Raw genomic sequence first — 25,284 nt, forward strand, 5'->3', positions numbered from 1 at the left:
TTAAAGGAAGCTTGTTGTGCTTCTTTTTTTTTCCTTCTCCCCTTTTTAAAAACTGATATTGCCCTACAGCTTTTTTTTTTCATGGGGTTGTTGTGACTCAAATGCAGGACCTGGCACTTCACCTTTTCGATACTCGTACCATTGGTCTCAGCCCATCGACCCAGACTGCTCAGCTCCCTCTGCAAAGTGAGCTACCTACTCTCCAGCTGATCAACACCCCTGCCCACCTTAAGTATCATCTGCAGAATTACTGAGGATGCACCTGATCCCCTACTCCAGGTCATCAATAAAGACATTAAAGAGGACAAATAAAACATTTGGGTGCCAGAAAAGGTGAATGTTCTAACTACAGGAGTATTACTATAGAACTTTCAAAACAGTACTGAAAAGGCAAAGATAGCACCAGGTGGGTTCTGATGAAGGCATCAGCTACAAGACTGTTTACTACTTGGATCTATTTTTTCATCTCTTACAATGTCTGGCATCTCCATGATTAGATGATTACTGCTTTGCAAACTCTAAAGATTTTCCTTCACAAAGACTGCTCTCACATGTTAGTTCTACTTCATTTGCAAAAGTAGTGGTTCAGATAGGGCAAAACACTGCACAAAACATTCACTTAGGTGCCCTCTTGCCCCTGCACATTACCTTCTCCATTCAACAGTCTTATTTTCTTCCAGAGAACATCTAGATAGTTCATGATTGTCTCTGCTAGACTGGATATGTTTATTATTTTTCCTGCCTATCAGACCCAAATATCTGATTTTAGCATCCACTTTAGATCAGAAAACTAAAATATACTGCTTAACCACAGCAATCACTGTTCTATTAACTAAAAATATATACAAAAAAGGCTGCCAGTAAAATATCCAACTGTCTGTTAAAAATAGGGGAAAAAAATCCCTAAATCTGAAGCTTTACAACTTCCTCCAAATAACTGATTCATTCCCACCCAAACACAACTTCTTCATCAGATGTATCTCACCTTTCTTTTGCAAATCAGAAGCTTTCACTGTACAAGATCTGAAGCCTGATTAAAAGGTAGTATTTGAAATTAAGAAAATGTAAGCAGATAATTGGTTTATGCTTTCTCAATGTAACCTATGTAGCAAACAAAAATGTTTTCTTCTAGGTCACTAACATCTAAAGTATGCCACAAAAGGCTCTCCCTCAAAGCCCACGGATTACTCTTTTCTCATCCTCCTCCCCATACACAACTCTTTCAAATTCCTTCAATTCTTCCAGAGTTGAAAAGCATGTCTCCCTCTTTTTCCCCCCCTTTTCTTTATTTTCTTTTTTTGTTTGTTTGTTTGTTTTTAAAGCACAACTCTCCATTCAACCCAACACTTCATTTGTAAGCAGGCTCCCATCCAGACATCCCACTGTCACACTCCTTCCCCTCTACATCGTTCACTCAGCTAAAGCAGCCTTCTTCCACACAGCTACACAAACACAGCATTACGGATCGGTAATGCATATTGCCATGCCCTCAAGAGCACTACTAAGCTTGCCTCTGGTAGCCTGGCTTTGTGTGTTAGTGGGAGCCAAAAGTCGGGCTTCGCCTCCCCCTCAGCAGGACAGGAGCAGCAAACATGAAGAAGGGGAACAAGGGAGCTCACGGGTCTACACACACATGGGGAGATCAGGTACCAAATACTGTCCTAGGCAAAACAGACTCAACTGGATGGCCAAAGATTGCAAGCAAACTCCTCTCTCTTCACAAGGGCAGCTCACAGGCAATATTGTATTATTTTCTCCATATTTTCACAGTAGTATTATATTATTTTCCTAAGATAACTAAGGCAAGGTGCTGGTTACTGCACCACAGCTGCAGAGGGACCTGGCAGGGGCATTAAAAGGCAACATTCCTCACAGCTCTTCCAGCAGTGCAGATGGCAAACAATCCATTGGCATTTCAATAGCCACTTTCATGAGAAGAGAGCAAAGCAGATTTAGGTTTGAGGTTTGGGGTTTTTTGGTGGTTTTTTTTGTTCTAGAGTTGTCCAGTTGGTTTTTTCCTCAATTTTGCTTTTCATTTCAAGGAAACATAAAATCAGTTTCACAGCGGACATGTCTGCCCTTATAGAACCAACACAAAAAGGTGTGGTTTACACTGATGATTTTTGTACTAATCTTTGTTTTCTCCAAAGAATATAACATTACCAGCTACTTTGTCAATCTTCTCAGGTCATCAAGAAGAGATCTAATTGGTGACAATCCAGGTTACTTTAACATCCTCCCTTTCACCCACAGAATTCTGTCAGCCATCAGTAATGTAGGTATGTATAAAGATTTTATTTCTTCGCATGAATTTATTAGCCTTAAATTTAAGCTGGGATTTGGGGGGAAAAGAAAAGAAAAAAAAACAACCACCACTAAGAACTTCTATAATTTACTGAAATTTTCAAATTCTGACTTACTACAAGTTTGGTGTAAAAGTGAGTTTCAACAAAAATATTATTATAATTTTTTTATCATCTTGCAGGAAAACTGCTTTTTTTAGACTTTCAAGTGTGTCAATTGATCATAAGATTCATAAAAACTATAATTTTAGTAAATTATTTAAAACAAACTTCTAAATTTATTCCTGTATAATAGATCTAAATAAATACAAAATCTAAACTGGTATTGTTGTACAATAGAAAGGATTACTTATGCTATTTACATGGTATTTTTCTGTTTGCTTATCATGTATAGTGCACTTATAAAACACAGCATGTTACCTCTTTCTCTCTTCTCCTTACAATTTATGCGCAAATCATATATTTCCTTACTATGTATTTTGCTTTGTATTTGTGTAGTAGTATTTGAAAAGCTCTACAGCAAGAGTATTAAACACTAGAAGTATTAAGCACTAAGCAACAGTACTAAGTACTGAAACTTATACCTTGAGGATAAGTTTCACATCTTCCATCAATGCTCCTTTCCTACAAGACTAGGCTACCTGAAAACATACAGTAACAGCAGTTCTTCTCTGGTACTTCAATAAACCTTGTCACAAAGAGAGAACGGAAATGCGGAGCAAGAAGTATGAAGAAAGAAGGGGAAGATATTTTCCAAATATCCACAGTATTATTGTATTATTTCTCCACATTTTCACAGTATTATTATATTATTTTCCAAATATTCACAGTATTATGTGGGAGTGTTTCCAAGAGTTTTGTTACTATGGTCTTTAACTACAACTTCAGGAGGTTTGTTGATTTATTTTTGGGTAGGAGCTGAAAGTTGGGATTTGGAAGCAAATTTTTTTCCAAGTTTTGCTGCACCAGTTAACTTATTCCTACTATAAAAAAAAAGTATTGTGGAATGCCTACATAACTTAGGTTTTATCTTCTTTGGTATTTAAAGAGATTGTATAACAAAACCAAAACAAGGCAGACTTAAATGCAACATAGAAAAAGATCAATTTTAGAAAGTAAATCAAAAGAGGCAAAACTTTTAAACCCTATTTGTACCATATTTGTTAATTCCAACCTGGAAAAAGAAATAATCTTTAGAGCTACAGCTGACCAACAAAAAGATGCAGGTTTCAACTACTTGTAAAAATGCTGAACTAACCCACTTTTCACAGATTTGAGAATTACCAATTCCTAAAAATAGAAATTTAAACCAAACCATAAGTATAAGAAAGTATGTGTAGTGGTTTTTTCCCTAGTAAGCCAGCCTCTACTGCAAGTTTCCAGCACAACAAATTACTCATATGCCCATGCTGTCACATACTCAGACCACAGACAGTGGAAAAAGGCTGTTGGGAACTCTGAGAATCCAAGCATTGCCTCTTGCTAAGTGGCATTCACCAGCAAGTGGATCATCTAAAACCAGCCCAATAGGTAAAGCTCTCCCTAAACATCACCCTACAATTTGGCTATTGCTCAAATACATAGGACTAGGAGCTGCAAGAGAGTATTTTTTTTTAAACTGGAAGCCTTCTTCAAGCATTTAAAGCTGGTTTGCAAATGTTAGTTCATAATAATACAGGTCAAAGGTTTCTTCTGCACAAAGAAATCACAGACATTTCTAGAAAAAATAATTAACGATCATTGTGTTTGTAGTTACCAGTATGTTTTGGATAAATTTTATAGTGATTCCAGAAAAAAACCCTGAGTCCTGGTTTTCCAACATACTAAACAGATTAAGGTACTTTGAATTATTAACCTTTTGCTTTGAATTATTAACCTTTAATCAGCTATGTGCCCAATACACAGAACTACTCACAGCAAAGTAAAATATTATTCACAGATAAATTACTACCATGTGGCTAATTAAAAACTTTCTGAATATGTTACCAAACCGCATATCATCAACATTTTGGTCAAGTGTCTGAAATTTTCTTGTAGACATAGGTAACAGTGGTCTTCACATTGTTTAGCTAGTATGTGCTCAAGTTGTGCATTAGATTAACCACAGTCTTCATTTTCAAAACAGTAATATTGCTCATAAAACACATATTTAACATGAAAGGCTGCCCCTTGCAGATGGAACTAATTATGTGTAAGAATGCTTATGACACAGCAGACAAATAAAGACTTTCCTTGAGCGGGACTAATCAGTGGATTTCAGCAGCAGATGAGAATGAGGTACAGACACGAGGAGCAAAATCTTGGTTCCTCTTAATGGGACTTGTGCCACTAAGTTTAGTGAAGACAGGATTCCACCCTCAGATATGAAAAGTATAAAACATCTTCCATTCAAGAATCAGAAAATAACTCAATTACAGATCTTAATGAGCCATTAGTGTGCATGTCACTCAAATTGAAAGTGATTGATCAAGACCAGACATCTGTGAGCAAGATGGGAGAGCTGAATGCTGCAACAGTGTCACATGATAGAGAAGATCATTGCTGCTCTGCAAGTGGTAAATTCTTGCTTGGTAACAACCTAGTAAAATTCCTGTTTGGCATCATTCTGGTGAAAAAAAACGAAACCAAAACCAAGCAAACCTCAGTCCTGAGTTTAACACATTAGAAATTTGCATATAATCATTGGTAAAAATGCTCTGTAGTGTGAATAAAGAGAAAACTTCCCTTGCGGGCTTGACTGAGCAAAAGAAAGATGAGAAATACATACTTCCAGCAGATGAAAAGGAGATGGATACTAGTCACAAGTTACTAAACAAGAGCTAGTAGAATTCTCCAAACATTTTTCTCCTTAGGCTACAAAGTTTTGAAAAACCTAAGAACAGCACTTATACTATATTTATAGTTAAATATCATACTATATTTATAGAATTAAATGCCATTAATATTTCATAGTATTCTGCCTCTATGAAGTCTACTTTGTACTTCCAAAATTTCTGAATTCCCTCAAATAACTGCAAATGGATCAGGAGAAAAAAAAAGTAATTCACAAGAAAATAAAAATAAAATTTAAAAAAAAAAGGCATGCCTAATATGCCTGACTTTCTGGGGGGGAAACTGTTCTTTTGCTTGAAGTTTGCACATTTTAGAATAAAGCTTTTCAATCCACAATGACAGGGAATATAATCTCCTGTCAAATATTTGGGGCACTAGAGGATGTTTGCACTTTAAAAGTATTCAGGATTTAAAATACTTCTGAAATAGTGGCAAGCTATATCTCATGAAGGCTAATTAGTCTAAGCAGAAAACAACATTGTTACAAAAACACCGTTTCTAATATCCCAGCTTGTTGAGACTGAGCTTGGACACCAGCCACAGGTGCTATGCTACATAGCACTCAAGGTTACAACACTTTCGGTTTGAGAAAAGCAGGACTCGTCTGAACCTTCGTAGCCAACTATTCGACAAATATGCTGATAAAAATTCTGCTCTGAAAGTGCAATGCCAGCCTAAAAAGAAAAAGCCTCTCAAAAAAGTTTTAGCAGAAAATAGGATGGCACTTCAAGCAATACTATACAGTGCATGGGACTGTATACACTTTTCTCAAAGTAAAATGCAACCACAAAATGATAGTTTTTAATTCTGCAACCCATGCCATGCTCAGCAAAATGGCAAGAAAGTGTATTATAATTTTGTTCTCTGAAGAGCTTTGAAGCCAGTGCTTTGTTAGGTAATGTCTCACTAGTTACTAATCAAAAGGAATTTGGAGAAAAGGCACCTCCATTGGTTTGATAAGCCATAATATGTTTTAATTTTGTACTTTAAATATTTGCATTTTGTGAAACTGAATTCCTACAGTCAAGTGCAGGTAATTCAAAGGTCACAGCTGTGTAGTTATATCATCATACATTCACCTTGCTCACTTCAAGGCCAATGATTTAAAAATCAGTAAAATCAAGTGCATCAATGGCGCTTTCCAATGCGAATAATTATTCTTGCCACATAGTTCTGCAATTGTTTTAATTAATTCATTAAGGCATTCTAAATTGATCTTACAAGATAAAACATTCCACTGTTAAGCTGCATACATTTGTGTTCCCCATCCTGTGCCAAAACGGTGCATTGCTAGATGCTTACTGGAAGCTGCAAAGTCTTTTTCACTACATTCAAACTAAAGTTCTATGATTCACAGAGACATAAGTCATTTTAAAAGCATTTCCAAATATCTGCTTGGCTATGTAGACCACAACTTTGGGGGCAGATTATGACAGGCATTAATATCAAGAAAGGGACTCAGATGAAATAGCACAGGTAGATAAATCAGGTTCTGTGGTTGCGCGGAGCAGAAAATGTCATGGCATTGTAACTACAAGTAATCAATTCTTCCAGCACTTCATAAAGAACAACAATATTTGAAAGATGATGACTCCTGGTCTCAGGCAAATAGTAGTAATGAAGATGGTAAAATGAAGAGTTATGACAGAAAAACCTTAGACAGAAAAGATACTTTCTTAGAAATCTGCTCACAGCTCATCCTAAAGACACAATGGCAGAATACCCAATATCACTATTTCATCATGCATAGGGAACTATTACTTTCAGACTCTTTCTAATGAACAGCAGTGGTTGGAAAACTACCTGCGTGGACAGGATTCTTGGAGATTTGCTTTAATTTATGAAGTTTTAGAGGACTGATTTGACAACTGCCTTAGTATTTAAAGAAACAAACAGCATAATTTTATTAAAATTCTGCTGGAGGCAAATGACTTAGCATAACTTACACAGAATGTGCTGCAAAACATAATTGGGATAGTAATGAACAATTTCATAAGCTTTTAAAAAATCAGCTTTTGAAGGTTTTTTTTAACAAAATACTAAGGATTTAATTAAAATTGTGATTCCTAGGGGTGTGGGGGTGTGTAATGAGCATATTTAAAGTTCTCTTTCAGGAATGAAGCATCACAGTAGATCTCCATGACTGGAAGGAGAAGGGTAAAGGGAGTCAAGTGTCTTTCTACAAGCAATCTACTTCATTTACCATGCATCTTCACAACATTAGCAGTTCCTGAATCACCCCTACAGAAAACATGGTTGAAAAGCAGACCATTGCCTGTGATAAGGGCTATTGTTTTTACTTCCTGAATGGTTTTTGGGACAGACTCTTTTAGAGTGGTGAAATCTCACAGGAAACATTAGGCTGCAGTTAATTCTGTAACATACAGCAGGTACCACTCAGATTCTCGGCATAAAAGGCATTGTTTTTGTACTGGTCAAAACATCCTGGGGGGAAAAAAAGTTACATTTCAGCAGCACTAAAACTACCAGGCTTAATTTAGAATTTATCTGAGATTGCCATCAGACCAATTTCCAAAAAGCCATTCGTAAAATGTCTGTGGGAAAGTGGATCTGAATTGTCTGGGTAAAATAATGGAAATAAGTGCATAATGAAAACAAACTCACCACTTATAATCTAGAAAGAATCCCTTCCCAATGATTGCATCAACACAAAGCTTTCTGACCCCAAATGGTTGTGGTAGCTGTAAAAATTTTAGAAGCTCCAATGTGGACAAGGATATAAGCATTATCTGCAATTAATACTATGCTGTTGCTCCTAAATGTCATTTCTATCTTGTAGTACAGTGGTTAGTCTTGCTGGGAAAAAAACTGTTCTGTGCAGCAGTGCACACATTCATGCTTCAAGTACATATCCTTTGCTATGTATTACTTTGTCAACTTAAAATGAAAGAAGACCACACATTTCAACATAATTGCCCAATCCCAAATCTAAAATTTTCCAAGCAATTTAATGGACTGATTTACAGTTATTCTTACAAGAATCCAATGACTGATTTCTTCTAAAAATAGAAATTTATACCAGGGTCCTGATGTTTGCCTTCAAGAGTCTTCAAGGGGATTTTCAGAAGCAAATTAATCCCCTCTTCACACAGTTATAGAGCTAAGTCAGTCAGACCATGGACACAACTTCCTTACTATCCATGTATCTCTTAAATAAAATGCAAGTTAAGGTACTCATTTTGAATAATTAGGGAAACAAACAGTACTGAATTATTTTATTTTCATTATTTTATAATGTCATTGAATATATTTAACTATATTTTGCAGAATTTAAAATTAGTGACAGTGCAAAAAAACAGGAAACTGTAGTCTTTCATTACTAATGATCCTCAACTTCTCCATCTGCTTTACCTCTCTAAAATTCTCTCCTTCTAATGTTTACTCAGATCTTTTCTTCTACTTTATTTTTTTCCTACCATTTTCTTAACCTTTTCCTCTTGTCTTGCATTTGTGACTGTTAATGCCATGTAATGCCACGCTTGTAACTCTCCCGCAGTGTCCTCATGTCCCAATGACTTGGAATGGTATGACATTCTTCCAAGCTAGTTGGCAAGTGTTTGTATGCTTTGATTTCCTCTTTAACTACTCAAGTCTGTGGTGAGCCTGAAATTCTTCCACTTCAACTGCTGCCAGCTCTGACAGAAACCATAACTTGCTAGTCTTTTTTTTTTTTTTAAAGCAACAAAGATGAACAGTTAGCTTTAGACTTAAGATGACGGGGGGGGTGTCTGCTCATGTCCATTGCCACTCAGACAGTTATGGTCAGTCATTTAAAAAAAAATCAGAAAGACTATGACTAAAGCACTTAATGCACAAATCAGAACATTAAAAACAGGCCACAGAACCTCTTGGGGATTCAGGATCTAAACAGCCTTCTAGATATCACAGGCTGGAAAGTACACAAGAGGCAGCTCTAGTCATCAAATGCAAGACTTAACAGTAAAACGGAATGGACAGACAAAACACAAAGTAGCTCAGCAATTCATTTGTTTACAGGCCTTAGTCAATACTTAAATGGAATCTTTCTTCATATTCCCACATCTACATCTAGTACAACATTATCTCTGCAATGGCTGACTTGAAATATTTTTTCAACTGTAACAAAGACACAGGTTTTGCACAATCTGCCTATTGAACAGACTCGACAAGCCATTGTAGCAAGGAACACTATCCAATGACTTCCCTGCAGGAACACAAATATGGCTGATGACATCATACTACAAGATGTTTATTTGCTTTTATAAACATGGGTTAAATTGACATTTTCCTTGAGAAGCTGAGTCGTCTGAAGAAAGAAACACGAACCTTGCCTTCTACTAAGAGGTGACTGACCCTGTGGGATGGAGAGGACTGGGAATGTCATTTGCCTTCATTTTAGCCAGGCCTTTGCAACAGTCTCCTAAAGAATCTGTGGAGTCACACTGCTGTGATACAGACTGAGTAAGTGGACAACAAGGTGGGTTTACTGTCTGGACTGCTGGGATATGGTGAGCAGTGCAAAGTCTAACTGGTGGCTGGTTAGTATTGGTGTTCCTCAGGGACTGACTGATGATGATGTCACTATAATTTCTTGACTTTATTAACAGCACAGGTGAAAGGATGTAATGCATCTGCAGCAAATCCCAAGGTGGAGGGTGGGGAGAGCACTTAATGTGCTGAAGGGCAGGTTTTCTTTTCAGTGAAATATCAACAGCCCGGAGAAATGGGCTAACAGGAACTTCATGAAGAGAATTGGCCTGTTCATTGTTAGTATGAGGAGATCTTATTGCTGTCTACAAAGAGCAGCGAAGGCACAGCTAGACTGTTCTTGGAGGTTCAAGGTCACAGGATTAGAAGCAATGGATACACATTGCAATACGAGAAAATGTGATTAAGACCAAAGCAAGTATTTTAGTATGACAGTGGTCAAGTACTGGAACAGGTTGCCCCACAGCTGATCTCATCTCTTTGGGATCCTGGACCCCAACAAGGACACTATTTCTTTCTAGAAACCAAATACTTCCTCTGCTCCAGGTTTACATGTGCGTCTGCATGTATGAATGTGAGCACACATATGTGTAAGTGACACATACATGAGAAGCCGAGCATGCTTCCAACACCACCAGAAGCTTAGATTCAACTACTGGGGTAAGAAAAGCTAGAAGATGAGAAATTAATGCAGAGAAGGACCAAATCTGGTCTGTATAAGGACTAGACAGAAACATTAAATGAAAAACACCACAAGTAGTATCGCCGTTTAATCATTTTTGTTCCATTTGTAATCATAGACATTCAGAGTATGATACTGACACTAACATATTGTCTATAAAAACACCACAGCACTTTGAAGGCTAACATGAACAGACAAACAAGTATGGCAGGTTTTTTGAAGCATATAGCTAGTAACCAGTAATGAACAAAATATTTCCAAACATTTCCAAACTCATCCATATATGAGTTCACAAAAAAAAACCAAACACCGATTTTAGAGATTACAACAGAGATAATCAGTTCTGTGCAAATTAGTTTTCTACTTTTGTCATGTTCCTCCACAGGATAAAAGAATACGGAGAAGGGGCACTGTGTCCATACCTGGAACATTGTGAAAGTGGGTATATGGACATTCTTCAATGCCCATGGAATTGTGAATTGCCATTTAGATTTGCACCTTTTTTCCTGTCATACTTCACCTTCATACAACATTAATGAATATGTGTCTAAGCTTTAAAGAGTCATATTGATGGTAACTGCAAAGCCCAAAATTTAGTTCCCTGAGTGAAGTATATTTGTGCTTCTCTTACTAAAAACAAGACTAAGTTAAATTTGTCAGTTTTCTTATGAGTTACATATGGCCATATTTAATCTTCTGAATTCACATAACTTGAACTCATTTTAAAATCCTAAACTCTCTTCAGCAAACACGCCGTTATCACTTGTAAAAGAAATGGATGAGGGGGAGATAGACCTGAATGTATTGTATAAACAACAAAGAGAGGTCCCCAATGAGCAGATATGCAATAAGCTGTTGTGTGTGCTCATGTCTAGGGCACTTTATAGAAACTACAGAATCCAACTTTCTAGTCTCACTAGACTTGATGGAGATAGGTCTCTATGCTTTCCTTTACAGAAGAGCATTCATCCCTTTGGAAAATAAAGCCATTCAGCTGATCTAGTTTAACATAAAAAAGTTGCTGTATTTATTACACATTTATGCTATTACTTTCATAATTTCATTTCAAAAGGGAACTTTGCTTTTATCCACATATTGACTACACAGGAAAATAAATCAACATACAATATTCAACACAGACGTAAGATAAACCATAAACTCCTAAAGAGAGAAGAGCAGGAGGACAGCAGAGACCAGAGTTCTAAGTGGAAACCAGTATAGCAATATTATCTTTGAGACATAACGAGCAGTAAGAGCTATTTAAAAGAATATACATAAATCAGGTACATATTCCTTTGCCAAGATTATGTTCATATTTAAGTCTTGTAAGCATTATGTATTAAATTCATTTTATTAAAATCATAGAGAATACCAAGTCTTACTCTTCCTTATTTTGCAGAGGGTACCATAAACTGGAACAACCTATGCAGCTGAATATCCTAAGCACAAAACGTGTTCCTAATAAACACAAACAGCCAAGAAATCTGAAATATAGCTGAAGAAACAAAACTGGTTAGCACTGAAAGATCCCATTCCTAGTATTTTAATAGCTGTCAGATAGAGCAAGGGCATGTAGTTATAGGACAAGCAGGAATGGATTCAAACTGAAAGACAGTAGGTTTTAGATTAGATATTAGGAAGAAATTCTTTACTAGGAGGGTGGTGGTACATGGGAATAGGTTGCCCAGAGAAGCTGTGGATGCCCCATTCCGGGAAGTGTTCAAGGTCAGGTTGGATGGACTTCAAGCAACCTGGTCTAGAGGAAGGTGCCCCTGTCCAGAGCAAGACTGTTGGAACTAGATGATCTTTAGGGTCCCTTCCAACCCAACCAATTCTGTGATCTTAATTTTCTGTTCTGTTTAACTGACTTTTCTTTTATTAAGAGGTATGGCTTCACTTCCATATTTAACTTAAACACTACAAACTGTGGGGCCTCACTTCCACTCAAAGAAGCAACAGTTGAAAAGTACATAAGCTGCTAGAATGAACTGTCAGTATAGGAACAGGGTCTAGTTTAATGATGAAAATTTCCATTAGAGTCTCTGCAATAAGTAAGTTCAGCACCTGTCTGAACCACAAAAATGGGTATGTTATATACTAGCTGGTTATAAAGTGTCTGCACTTGCTTGGCTTTCAATACAGTTGCAAGGATTGTATACCTATTGCGTGAGTGAAACACTGATGTGAGAAGGGAACCTGTAACAACCAACCATAGGAACTAGACAGTATTTAGAGTAACTTCTGTATTACTTTGATGCTTTCACATACACATATCTCTACACTTGGAAAACATTGACTGTTTCCACAAAATATTGCTGGATTAGGATTTTAACATGTCCAAGAAACACTTCTGAGATCAGCTGCAGATACAGCAAGACTCTCTTGCAAACTTACTATTTCCCTACAAACTGCAGAAACAGGCCAACAGGCACAACACTAGCTTATGTCTTCTGTTCAAGCAAAATGGCCAAGCCTAGTGAAGACATCACTTCATACCTTTAATTTGGAATCAAGGATTATTTACACATTTACAGTGTGCTTGGCGGACAGACATCACTGTATTGTTGTGAATTACAGAATTCCAAGTTACTTCATCAAATATGGACCAACTACACAGCTGAGTTTTCCTAAAGATATTGATACTTACATAAATAGTTTAATCTGTAATATTTTCTCTCCATAGCTTAAAAATTTCCTTTACGCTCTTCCTCATTTAAGTGGCAAATTAAAAACAAAATCTCAAAAGTAATTGCATTTTATTTTACTAAATAATTAGAATACACCTAAAACAAAAGACAAAAGTTTCAATATGTATTTGACTAGTTATAAATCACTATATTATTTTACCCATACTTGCTATTTAGAAAAGTAACTGATGTATAGTTTTGGAAAGGAAAAATAAATTTAAAAAAAATCAGTTTAAAACCCTAACTTGCAGGAAAAAAAACCCTCTACACCAATAATAAAGGGAGTTCTTTAAGCTCTTTAACAAATGATCTAAACCAAACTGTAGGAACAGAGGAATGTGAATGACTAAACAAACCCTTCAGTAAACATTCCCCAGCTGCCGTTTTCAGCCTACTACCAAGCTAAAATGTGGAGACCCAATCTACCTTCTGAAAATTATAAACTTCAGAAACAAAGCAACATTACATGACATACATGACTCACAAACATAGTCACTGAAAACAAAAACCACTAGACATTTATCTTAAAAACAGAAAAGACACCAGGTCTGGCACCAGTCTGCAATGCAAGAAAGACCATGTGATACTTAGACACTTGTCTATTAGTTTAAAAATAAGCTAGATAAGCATGTGATGAGTGACAATTTTGTACTTGACCTTTGCTTAAATAGCTTCTTTTCACAAAGTCCACACAGACATCAACAAATTTCCTAAAAAAAAAAAAAGAAAAAAAAGAAAACAAAAAGCTAAAACCCTACATCTCATCCAGTGTGTTGAAAATAAAGCCTAAAACCAAAATTCTACATGGTTACTGCAGGAAAAATAAAAAACATATGTTTTTAAGGACAAATTCAGAAAAATTATTTTTCTTTAAAAAGCATTGAGCTCTTCTTGTAAATCAAGCTGATGAAATTCAACATGTTAAGTTACAGAGACAGAAACGTGGGGTGTTTATTTTCAGTGGGAATATTTCACTCTGCCTAGCAGGCAAAGAATTTGGAAATAGAGTTCCTCTTTCCTGAGGCTGACCAGGCCTACAGAATTGCACAGGAAATGCTTTTAAGTCAGGAAATGAGGATGCATTCTGCATGGGACAGGGAACCCTTAATTTAGGGTATTACTTTCTGAAGTGTCAAACCACAACATTTACCTCTGGAGTAAGGGTCTCCACCACCATTAAGCAAATCCATTAACATCCACAGTTTTGTATGTAAATCCTTGTGAGTTTCTCTGTTGCTGTTTATATTTATCTAAAATATCACAGAGTGGTTGATGTGGGAAGGGACCTCTGGAGACCATTTAGTCCAATACCTCACTGCTCAAAGTAGTGGCAACTAGAGCAGGTTACTCAGTACCAAAACCAGACAGCTTTGATTTTCACCAAGGATGGACACTCCACACCCTCTCTGGGCAGCCTCTGCCACTGTTCAATCACCTCTACTGTAAAAGAAGTTTTTTCTTACATTTAAATAAAATTTCTTGTATTTCAATTTGTGGCCACTATCTCTTGCTCTGTCCCTGGACACCACTGAGAAAAGCCTGGTTCTGTCCTCTTTACACCCCCACACATTGAGATCACCTTCATGGCCCTTCAATGCCCCAGTGTCTCTGTACTGCAGAGCCCAGACCTTGACCCAGTACTCCAGGTGTGCTTCATCAGGGCTGAGCAGAGTGGAGAGATGACCTCCCTCCACCCACTGGAGACACTCTGCTGAGTGCAGTCCAAGAGGCTGTTGGCCTCCTTTGCTGAGTCATGTTTATCACATGCTTTTATTTGTGAAAACAAGCTTTAAAAATGTGGTTTGCACATTTTAAACAGAAGGTAATGAGATGTATGGGATAGAGTTTCATATTTTAGGCTAACCTCGCAGTAAGTTTTGTGTTTTACCTCAACATGAATGATGATGTCAGTGCTGATATTAAGTTTCAGGGGCAAAGCTGTTAACCGTATTCCTAGTAGCATAATGCATTTTTCCTCCACTTTCATTCAGTGTATTCAAGATACAGAGTAAAGACTTAAAGACCGTAACCACTCCTGATGTAGAGATTGAGAACCTCCCTAAAATGAGCAAACAACAATGATTCTGGAAAGAGTAATAAATCATTGTAATTAATCATGACCAAAAGAGGTAAAAAATTAAAGAATTGGATTTTCACTTCTTACCACCACCCCTCCAAGAACAACCATTCCTTATCCTGAAGTCAAAACCAAATATGGCAATGCAGAGAAAATTTCTCTCTAAAAGTCAGACAACTGAATTCCATTTGTAAGGATAAAGCTTGTTTTAAGTAACACTCACACAATCCCACCAACAGGCAGCCTGGTTTCTTAACCCCTTGACAATGATAAGCAAACAGGAAAGCAGCAGCTTTCAGATTTGCAGTTGTGTTTGCAAGACAGGACATTAACAGCAACCAAACACAAAATTCCGCTTTCATCATGCAAGCTCATGCTGCCAGGGCTGTTTCATTTGGATTCATTCTTGCTATACAGGACAACAAGGTGAGTCCCTACAGATGGAAATAAGCCAAAGGCAAAAGAACAGATTAAACAGAGATCTAAAGAGCTGCCTCCTTCACACAATGATATACACAAGTTAATGTTACACTGCTGACTATAACTGTCAAATTCAGGCTCAGTCCATATAGATCTTTCATGTTTGGAAAAATGGTTTATGTAATGATTAGTCAGAAGCTCCATCAAACCTATGAAACACTTCAAGAACAGTACCTGACATATTGATGTCAACTTTTGGGAATTTTATCTACCAATACACCTCATACGCATAGAGAAACACCGGATCCTAATTTTCTAGACACAGTAGTCGATGCTTATTTGACTTAAGCAGTATCTTACAGTATTAACTACACACTATTACTGTACACTACTACACTATTACTATCAGAGCAGAAGGGAATACAGAGCACTTGTACAAGCCTCACTCAGGTGAGGTAACAGGTACTAGCACACTGAAAAAGTTATACAACTATTTTTTGTTATAGTCTAAATATGAATCTAAGATCTTACTTTGCCACCTTTTTTTCTTCCTCTCAATTGAGTTTGGACTCAAGGAAAAACAAAGACGACAGCCTGAATAAGGGAACTAATGGGTGATCTCTGTAAAGAGAGAGGAAGCACGTGAAAGATCTTCTCTAGTCAGAGAACTAATCCAGTTCAGTTAATCCCAAACACAACTATGAATCAGTTAGGGTGGGACTGTCTCCAGGCACTTCTCAAACCTTCACTTCTGCATTTGTATTCTTCTACTTGAAAAGAAACCACCTCCTAGACAAAAAACACAAAACAGACATGGTTTTCCATGCCATTCCATAATCGGTATCAAGTTGACAGAGGAAGTAATTACCTTTTGTTTGTCATGACTTTCCCTTCTCCCCATTTGGTACAGTACTGTGCATAGCGCTCTGCAGCATAGGAGTGCAGAAACACCTCAAAGTATTTTTTGTGATCTGCTGAGTACCCTCAGTTCCTAAAGCAGCAACTTACAGAGATATAAGTTGATCCTGAAGGAACCTGAAACTCAAGAGTTCAATATCATTTGGACTAGCAGATAATGAGTAAAAAAAAAATGAGATTTGTTAGATATGATTCATCTTGGTGCAATGGAAAAAAACTAAAACAACTAGTCAGAAGAAAATTTAAAGCAAATATTTCAATGGGGTTTTATTAAGACACACTGTTGGGAAAAAAAGTTTTGTGTCCACAAATAATTTACCATTTATTGCCTAAATTGCATCACTGGGGACAGGGGACCCTTCCAGTGCCTCTTTCAAACTTATTTATTCTTGGTACAAACACTAGCTCTTCTAACATGCATCTTGTAGTAAAAGCAAAAGGAGGAGGAACACAAAAATGTGCTCTAAGCATTTTATTTTTCTTTTGAGTATCTGAAGCACAAATAAAACTATCACTGAACTCAGTATAACTTATTTTTCTCAGTATAACTTATTTTTACAATTAGGAATCTTATCTTTTCCAAAAAATTGTATCTTTTCAAGGACAGTCAAGAATAATAATGCAGAAAATATGCAAATTGTGAAACTTTTCAATAACACTAACAGATCAAGAAATAATAGAGATAATGTAAATTATCTTAAAAGTAAGCTTGTAAGCTAACAGGTTAAAAACTTGCAGCTTATTGGAACTTCACAATAAATGCCAAGATCAAAGGGTGTTAAGTTTTAATTTTTTCTTTCCCACATAAAGAAGCCATACAAAGAAAGATACTATCACCTACAAAACACATTAAATAATATTAATAATCCTGGAACATGTCACATTGGATTTTATGCCACCCATTACCCGCCATTACCACCCACTACCTGCCATGCACAATCTTTATATTCAACTTTACAATTATTATTTGTTTAGGTTTTTCTAAAAGCACCTTTACTTCAGGGATTTTGCTCATATGTCACATACTGATATCACAGTTTAAGTGCCCTACTCCTCCCTATGTTTCAAATCTTATAAATTCACACATGTCAATGAGATTATCATAAAAACATGCCTTCGTGTACCTGACAGATAATGCCAAATACAGATTTGATTGAAGAGCACACATCTTACTCAGGGAAAACTATTTTTCCATTAAAATTATCTCCAGGTCAAGTCTAAGAACAAACTCAAGCACAAGACATTTCCCAAATCTGATTCTTATTTTTACACTTCCCTAAACATATTTCCCCATCTGGTCTCCAAAACAAATTCCACCTTGACCTGAAAGGGCACAAGAGACACTTCAATCAGACCGTTTGACAAGCTGTTTTCATTTTTAGTGACATTTAAGAAGTCATACCGATGCTTGCAAAATAGATTGTTATTATTATTAGGCAACTAAAAGTAACCTGATTCTGCTGATGAGCAGTAAAGGCATGAGCACTTAGTTTTAAACACTTAAGTTGTACAACACCTTAAAACAGGATATTAAAACCCCCAGAATAATGATTACATAAAACACAGGCACTTCTCATATTAACATTCAGCAAGATAGTGTTTTTGGGAAACAATGGCTTCTCTAGCGCTTGTCTTTGTTTTCTAGTTTGTTTTTTTAATGGGAAAAGCTGGGGTTAAAGGGCAACACACCAGCAATTGTAAGTATGACACAGGAGTTTATTTGTCAGTATTTACTGCAATCTGAGAAATGAATAAAATGTTTCTCAGGATTTTGTCCAGATTTCCCTTAGGAAATACGTATGTGGGCGTTAAGAGAAGGGATGCTCAGCAAGGAGGAATTTATCTCCAACCTCAGAAAGCATACTGATGTCAGAATTATGGATATATGAAATTGCAAACAACTTCAAAATGACCTCTTCTCATTCAAGCAGACTAGCAAATGTAGCTTGCTGTGTGATCCAAAACCACTTCCGCCAGTAAGCATCTGCCCAGGAGGCAGGCAGGAAGTCGCCTGTGTGCTAACCTGCAGTCAGGTTCCAGGATATTAAAGTTGTCTCATTTTCTGAATTGGTCTGCAAAATAATTAGGAATGTAGCATTGAAAGGAATGAGCTGAAACTGCAGGAAACTATACATCGTAGTTACACAAAGCAAAATCAAGTTTTTTTACACACATCCCTAACCTTTCCCCCATGTAGCTTAACTTGAAAACTGGGAACTGTGTTAAATTCTGGTAATCTTCCTCCTGGGTTAACAGAGTCACAGAACTGCGTAGTGTGGGAAGCCACCTAGTGACGGAGGAGCACAAATATGCCTGGAGCTGCCCAAAGTTTTAATGAGATGACGCAGTTGGAGCATATGATTACTGCTGTTTTTCTCACTGACTTGCAAGTTGAGTGGTGTACTGGAGTTTAGAGAATTGCACGGTGATTTCTGGCAACTTTTATGAGTCTTACTAAGTCTTCTAAATGAAGTGTGAAATAGCAAATTTTCTCAAAATGGGATGTACACAAGAGCAAAAGGAAATGTATCAAAATGTATAAGGAGAAGATTTGATGCAAATTTTAAACTAACGATGGCACTATATGCAGAAAATGTTCAAATTTGTGAAGCTGGGAGGAAATAACCTAAGGGAGGCAAAAGTGCAAAAATGGAAACAATCAAAACAAACTATTTTCTTCTAACTCAAAGCAGAAGTCATTCAGCAGACTCAAAAGAGGAAGTTTCCATGACCCAGAAAAAAATACTTGTAGAATTTATGTGTACTTAAACAGCATTTCTCAAAAACTGAGAGTTCAAAAAATAGCATGAGCACAGAAAACTGCACAGCAAGATCTCAAGGCCAGTAATGCTTGGGTACAAACAACGTGTCATCATGTTTTTTGCCTATGGCAAAGAACTTTACCAACACGCACCTTCTGACTCCACTGAAAAACCTCACTGCACACGAACTGCATATGATTGGACTACGTAAAGAGACGAGTGGATGATGTAGATTAGATGTCAGTTTACTTTGATGTGTCACCAAATAGCACCATTGAAGAAATCCATCATCATAATAACAGCAAAATTAAAAATATGTGTTACAGTACAGCTGGCAGTATTAGAATATAGTATGGAGTTGCCATTGTATGTCACTTTGAATATCAGAATAAAGCCAAAGAAACAACTATTTACAGGAATAATTCTTAGGTGTCATATGTCAGCAAACTTAATGAAGGATTGGCTGAACACTTCTTGGAATAGGACGTTCATTAAACACATGCTTATTCTAGACCCTTTCAAACAGCATTTAACAAGAGCAATGAAAAATACAATCTCAGAAATTAATACAAGTCTTCAAGTCATACCACAAATGATGTCACAACTCCAGGTATTTGATGTATTAGTCTTTTAAAGACCCTTTGAACTCTACAAATTTCTTTCCTCTCAAAATTATTCTTGGCAGGGGATCATGCTCTAATCTGTATAGGCAAAGTAAAGAAGCCCAGTTCAGGATTACTTTGTCATTGACAGCATGACATCAGAGAAATTCTAAGGCTGTAGCTAAGGGGTTTCACAAGTTCTGTACTTGAAATCCCAGGAATACAACTGAAATTCAAAAAGGTGAGTTCAAGCATTGAATACTCTAAAAATGAGAAAGTAGCATTGTAAAGAGAGTAACGGTGGCAGAAATCACGAAGACACGTACAAAGCTGAAAAACAGCACTCGTAAAGCATAAGAGAAAAAATTAGCTTGTTTCAGGTAAATAGTGAAAAAACGATATCCTAATTATGTATTTCATACAGGTATTTAATAAACTTTTTATGTATAAAAATCTTTCTTTTTGTGAGGGATCTTCTTGAATTCAAGATCATCTTCCTTTCAGGTTAGCATGGTAGCAGACATTTACTCTAGAAGGATCCACAAAACATCTACATCCTATTCACTATTCATCAAAGTAATTTTGTATAATAGAGATTAGTGCAAATATCAGAAATACCATAGGTAACAGTAAGAGAAATTGAATATATCAACAGCAGAAGGGAATTTATCACACTAAACTCCAGATAGTTGAAAAAAGTTGACCAGGCCTAATACTACTGTGGAATGAGGAGGACCACGGCCACCTCCACCAATATAGACAATATATTGGTGCCATCAGCTGTTGATTTCAATGAACAACTAACAGGAAGCTGCACCACAAGCTGAGTTTCTTGGCACTGAAGGAAGCACCCCACAAAATCAGCTGCTTTGACGCTTGGGAGAACACAGAAATCAAGCTACTCAAGATGGAGGAAACAGCTCTTTTCTGGCCCAATCCATCTACTTTCTTTTCCGCGTTCTTAAATTACCTTTCTACATAAGCTGCTCAAGGAAACTAACTTGCAAAATGCAATACTTTTCTGCATGAAGAAGAGTAGGTGAGCAGGCACATTCTCAGCAATGGGGACGCAGAAACAAGACAGACACAGAGAGAACAGAAATGACTATGAGCACAACAGCTGGCAAGATCAGAAGGTGAGCCCCACTGATATATCCACCTCCTTCTGACACACGATGCTTTTTTCCCACATTTTTAGTGAAATTGTTACCATCAAGCACCTAGAGATTTTGTAGCATTTTTTGCAGCAGACTGTTACATATAATTTTATATGCCTTCAACAAATGTGAATTAGTAATAACTGAAAAACGAACAATCTTTCAGAGAATGTCACCAATACGCTGTTTAAATATCTAATTAGGAAATAATGACCTTGGCTGTGAATTACAGTAAGTTGCAGTGGAAAGAGACCTTAGGCAGAAAAGTAGATTGTTAAAACTTTCTGTTGTAAACAACTGTTTTGCCTTTTCCCTCAGTTACAGCAGTGTGGTTTCTGCAAGCTTTGGACTACTAGCTTTTCAGATTTTATGATTAGAATTAAAATGCCTAGATACACACAACTATGTCATCTATCATTTTCATTATGTAAAGGATTTTGTGAATTGTGCCAAAGAACAGATTGATATGTGGTACATGAATGGTTGAAATACATGCTTGGTATACTATAGCTAAAATCTAAATCTATGTACATGCAAATACTGACTAAAATATAAACAAAAAAGCAGAGGTTTTCTTTCAAAACCACATACACTATCCTTCTACATTTTCTATCTTCCCTGTTTTCTGAATGTAACTGACATAATAGGGTCTAGTATGTCATACATGTTTGAGCTAAATAGTTATGCAAAGTACCCATTTAAATATTATAAGCTAAGGTAGGGCCAGAGTAATTGTATAACTTCATATTTACTGGGGAGCTCACTCTAAGCATTTATCTTGAACTAAAGTAAAAGTAAATACAACATGTGGTAATGTAACATATAATCATATACTAACTATATTATTATAATAATCAGAAAAAATTATTTTGCCTTTCCAAGGATAATATTGAATGTAAATCAAAACATGTTTTGATCTTTTATTCTAAAAATTAAAATCTTCTTTCAACTGCAGTGTCACTTACCTTGAAAAGTAAAACATTAAAATATAGAAAATCTGTATGTCATTAATGAACAAACTAAATCAGGTAAATTGAAGATATGGAATTCAACCTTTTAAGTATTCAATCAGAGATGTTTGCCAAGTATGAACAGATTTATATTTCAGGCTATTCATTCAAAATGGGGACAGCAGTATTTTAGAAGGTGGAAATGATGAAAACATTGTGTCATAGCTGGATATACAAAAGTATATAATCAGTTGCCAAAAAACCAAGCCTATCACTGTCAAACACTAGGTGATTTTTCACATACCAGAAAGATTTTAATTTTCCATCACACTCTATATTTTTATCTAGAGATAACATTGTACTAAGGAACAGATTTGAGTTCACAAGAGTAAACATAGAAAGCCAAAAAAATAGCAATTCTTCTGCTGAACTGATGAGATTATTACTGAAATATCCCACTAATTCCAGCACAGAAATGCAATGGCTTCACAAGTTGTCCAACTTAAGCCGCAGTGTCCTTTTCTGAGAAATCAAAGATGTTTTGGTATGGTTTTAAGATGGTGACTCCAGAAAACTCATCCCTGTTACAAAGGAGTCAGAGGTGATAAGAATTCACAAAGCATTTTCAAAGGTGGACCCACAGGCATAGATGAAGTTTGCTGAATGTCACAAAAAGGTAGAAATCTAGGTCAAACAGTTCAATTAGCCAAAAAACTGAACAGGCAACACAGGCCACTGCAAGAGCTCAGGGATTTAACAATCATAATAAGGGCCTCTTTTTATGGACTTAACAAACAGTAAGTTGTTACTGTAATTAGAAAAAATCTAGTGCATCCTTGTTGATCTCTACACTACTTTGCTAAATATTAATTTTAAATCACTCTTCAGACTGGCTAGACTACATTCAGTTAATCAGCACTGAGTGCTGCCTGTTTATGATCATGTCCACAATGTTCAGTTCTCTTTCTTGCAGAGAGCTCCTCAGTGTCAAATACTAGTGTGCATCTGTAGTCACTCTATGGTACATGGGTCTCCATATGAAAATGGAAAGTTGTACTGCAACATAAGGGGAGGAGCAGAGTTGAATTCTGGAGAAGAGACACTCTGAACTGGTAGAGCAGGAGCAGAATATTGCAGGATCAGCACTGCAAGCCCAAGCCAGTGCAGCCATGCAGCATCTCTCTGATATAGCTGAACAAGAGCCAAGGTAAAACAAAACCAAGAAATACTGGACCCTTAACTTCATTAGACCTCCCAACTGTCTTCAATAGTTCATTTTCATGTCATGTGCTCCTGGGCCTCTGCTTCTGCACCTGAGCCTGCTAACTTGACTCCCTGCAGTACTGTCAGACTAATAACTAATGCATATTTAACTGACAAAAACTGCAGTGGCATCATCAAGTGTTCCCAAGGCCATCAGTATCTCTCTCTGGAATATCTTATGCTGGCAAAGGAATAAATACTGTTCTGACTGGACTCTACACATCTGTCAGTGTACTGTCATCAAATGATTTGGAAGCAATAACTATCCCTCCATCAGAGTAAGCAAACAGAGCCCCTGTGCTTCTCTTCTTGATCTTTCTGTTTGCAATCCCCTCATTTTTGAGATGATGTCACTGCCCTCCTTACGTACTGTCATCTGGGGAACCTACTGATAGTTGTTGTTCTTGAGTCATCTCACCAATTGCAGCAACAATATGGGAATATGATCTACTTTTAACACCAAAAGCAGCTGGAAATATGTGCTGATTCAACGACAGCTATCTATAGCAAAATGAATCCTTGTATACCACCAAAAACTTTCCAGATCTCTTACCAGCATCATTTTACATTTTTTTTTGCAACCTAACACCTCACAGGTACCTATTTATTAACCACTAAAAGGAAGAAGGAAACCAGCTAGTGCTGTCAAGTTTTAAATGTGACAAAAGGTAACTGAAGTAAATATTTTAGATAACCACATTAAAAAATTACAGAGTTGAAAGCATTTCACTTACGTTTATGAACTCTTCTTTTTGGCAAATTTGAAAAAAAAACAAAAACAAAAACAAAAAACCAACAAAACAAAACCAGAATTACCTGCACTTTCACGAACATACAACTCCAGAGTATTTTATATATTCAAACCCAAGCAAATGCTGAACTGAAATCTATAGAAGAACTATTACTTGACCTCATACAAAATTAAAATGCAACTCTTCAAGAAAATTAAATCCTCATAGTCCCCAATTCATCATAAAACTAAAAAAGTTGCTTACAACAGAAAATTATGAAAGAAGAGAATTTTAACCTTTCACAATTCTTAACTAGGGAAATATTCCTGCCTGGGAAAATCAGGATTGACAATAGTAACTTTATAGCTTATTTTTCAGTGCTGGATTTTTTGTTACTTGATTCATGAAACAAACCAAATACTGTATGTAGAACTACTCTTCTTTTTAAATTCTTGTGCTAGATTCAGATCCTTTGGCAGCTTAGAAATATTTTGAACGACCACCACTTGAGAACTTCAAAGCTTGGCTTAAAACAAACCTACAAAATTAGGAAGACACATAAAGCTTTTAAGCACTATTATGTATGTTTACTCTTAATATAAAGTTTGCTAGCAAGGACTTTCCTGTGAGAAGAAAGGTTGCAGTTCCTCAACATTGAGAGTACTAAGTTTGAAGTGTTATATTTAAGACACAAAAGCAGATCTGAAAATCTTTCTGATATAAGGTATCGTGCTGATATTCTCTAAGCTGCACTAGCACTACAGGAATAAAGCTTGGTTGGATGGGTAATTTGAATTTATTTTTCACTTTAATAATGCTTTTAAAAGCCCTTCTCCCAAAAGAAAACATACACAGATGTGAAGATTGATAAGTGGACAGTGCTTCCACTGACTTACAGAGTTGTCTCAGTACGACTGTTGTTCTCAGAAATACACTCAAACCCAGATGCTCATGTTTGCCAGGCTGAATCCTAAACATCTTCCTGTCCTCTGAATAGCTTCTTTATAGGGAAATCAAGAAAAGTAACAAGAGAACGAGACTCAAGAATATATGGGATTCATGCAGTGTCTTCATATAAGGGAGAAAACCAGAAAAACCTGGACAGAGACTTGGCCTTTTGGATATGTTCACACTGCAAATTTGACATGAGTTGCAACAGATCTTCACTCTCAAGATCGTCTAACACATGCATGTACACTGCTATGTTCCTTTTGATTTTGAATTCCCTGTTCAATGTGTGTTCATTCTTCTCTAGCCAGTCACATTAGCAGTACAGTAACTTGTCTGCTCCAGAAAGAAAGAGAGAGAGGTAGAAACTTAGAAAGAATACAGAAAGCACTTTGGCAAACCCACCCATCAGTAAATTCTAGTGTGGGCTCATATTCAGGTGATACTACACTCCTCTCATGCTT

General features: G+C 36.6%; 1 protein-coding gene across 1 annotated transcript in view; it reads right to left on the reverse strand.

Moving 5' to 3' along the window:
* The window catches only part of CDKAL1 (CDK5 regulatory subunit associated protein 1 like 1), a 412,746-nt gene that overhangs the window by 228,050 nt on the left and 159,412 nt on the right, over positions 1-25,284 (reverse strand). The window lies entirely within an intron of this gene.

This window comes from Neopelma chrysocephalum, unplaced genomic scaffold, assembly GCF_003984885.1.
Source record: "Neopelma chrysocephalum unplaced genomic scaffold, ASM398488v2 Primary Assembly neopelma1_26, whole genome shotgun sequence".
NCBI lineage: Eukaryota > Metazoa > Chordata > Aves > Passeriformes > Pipridae > Neopelma > Neopelma chrysocephalum.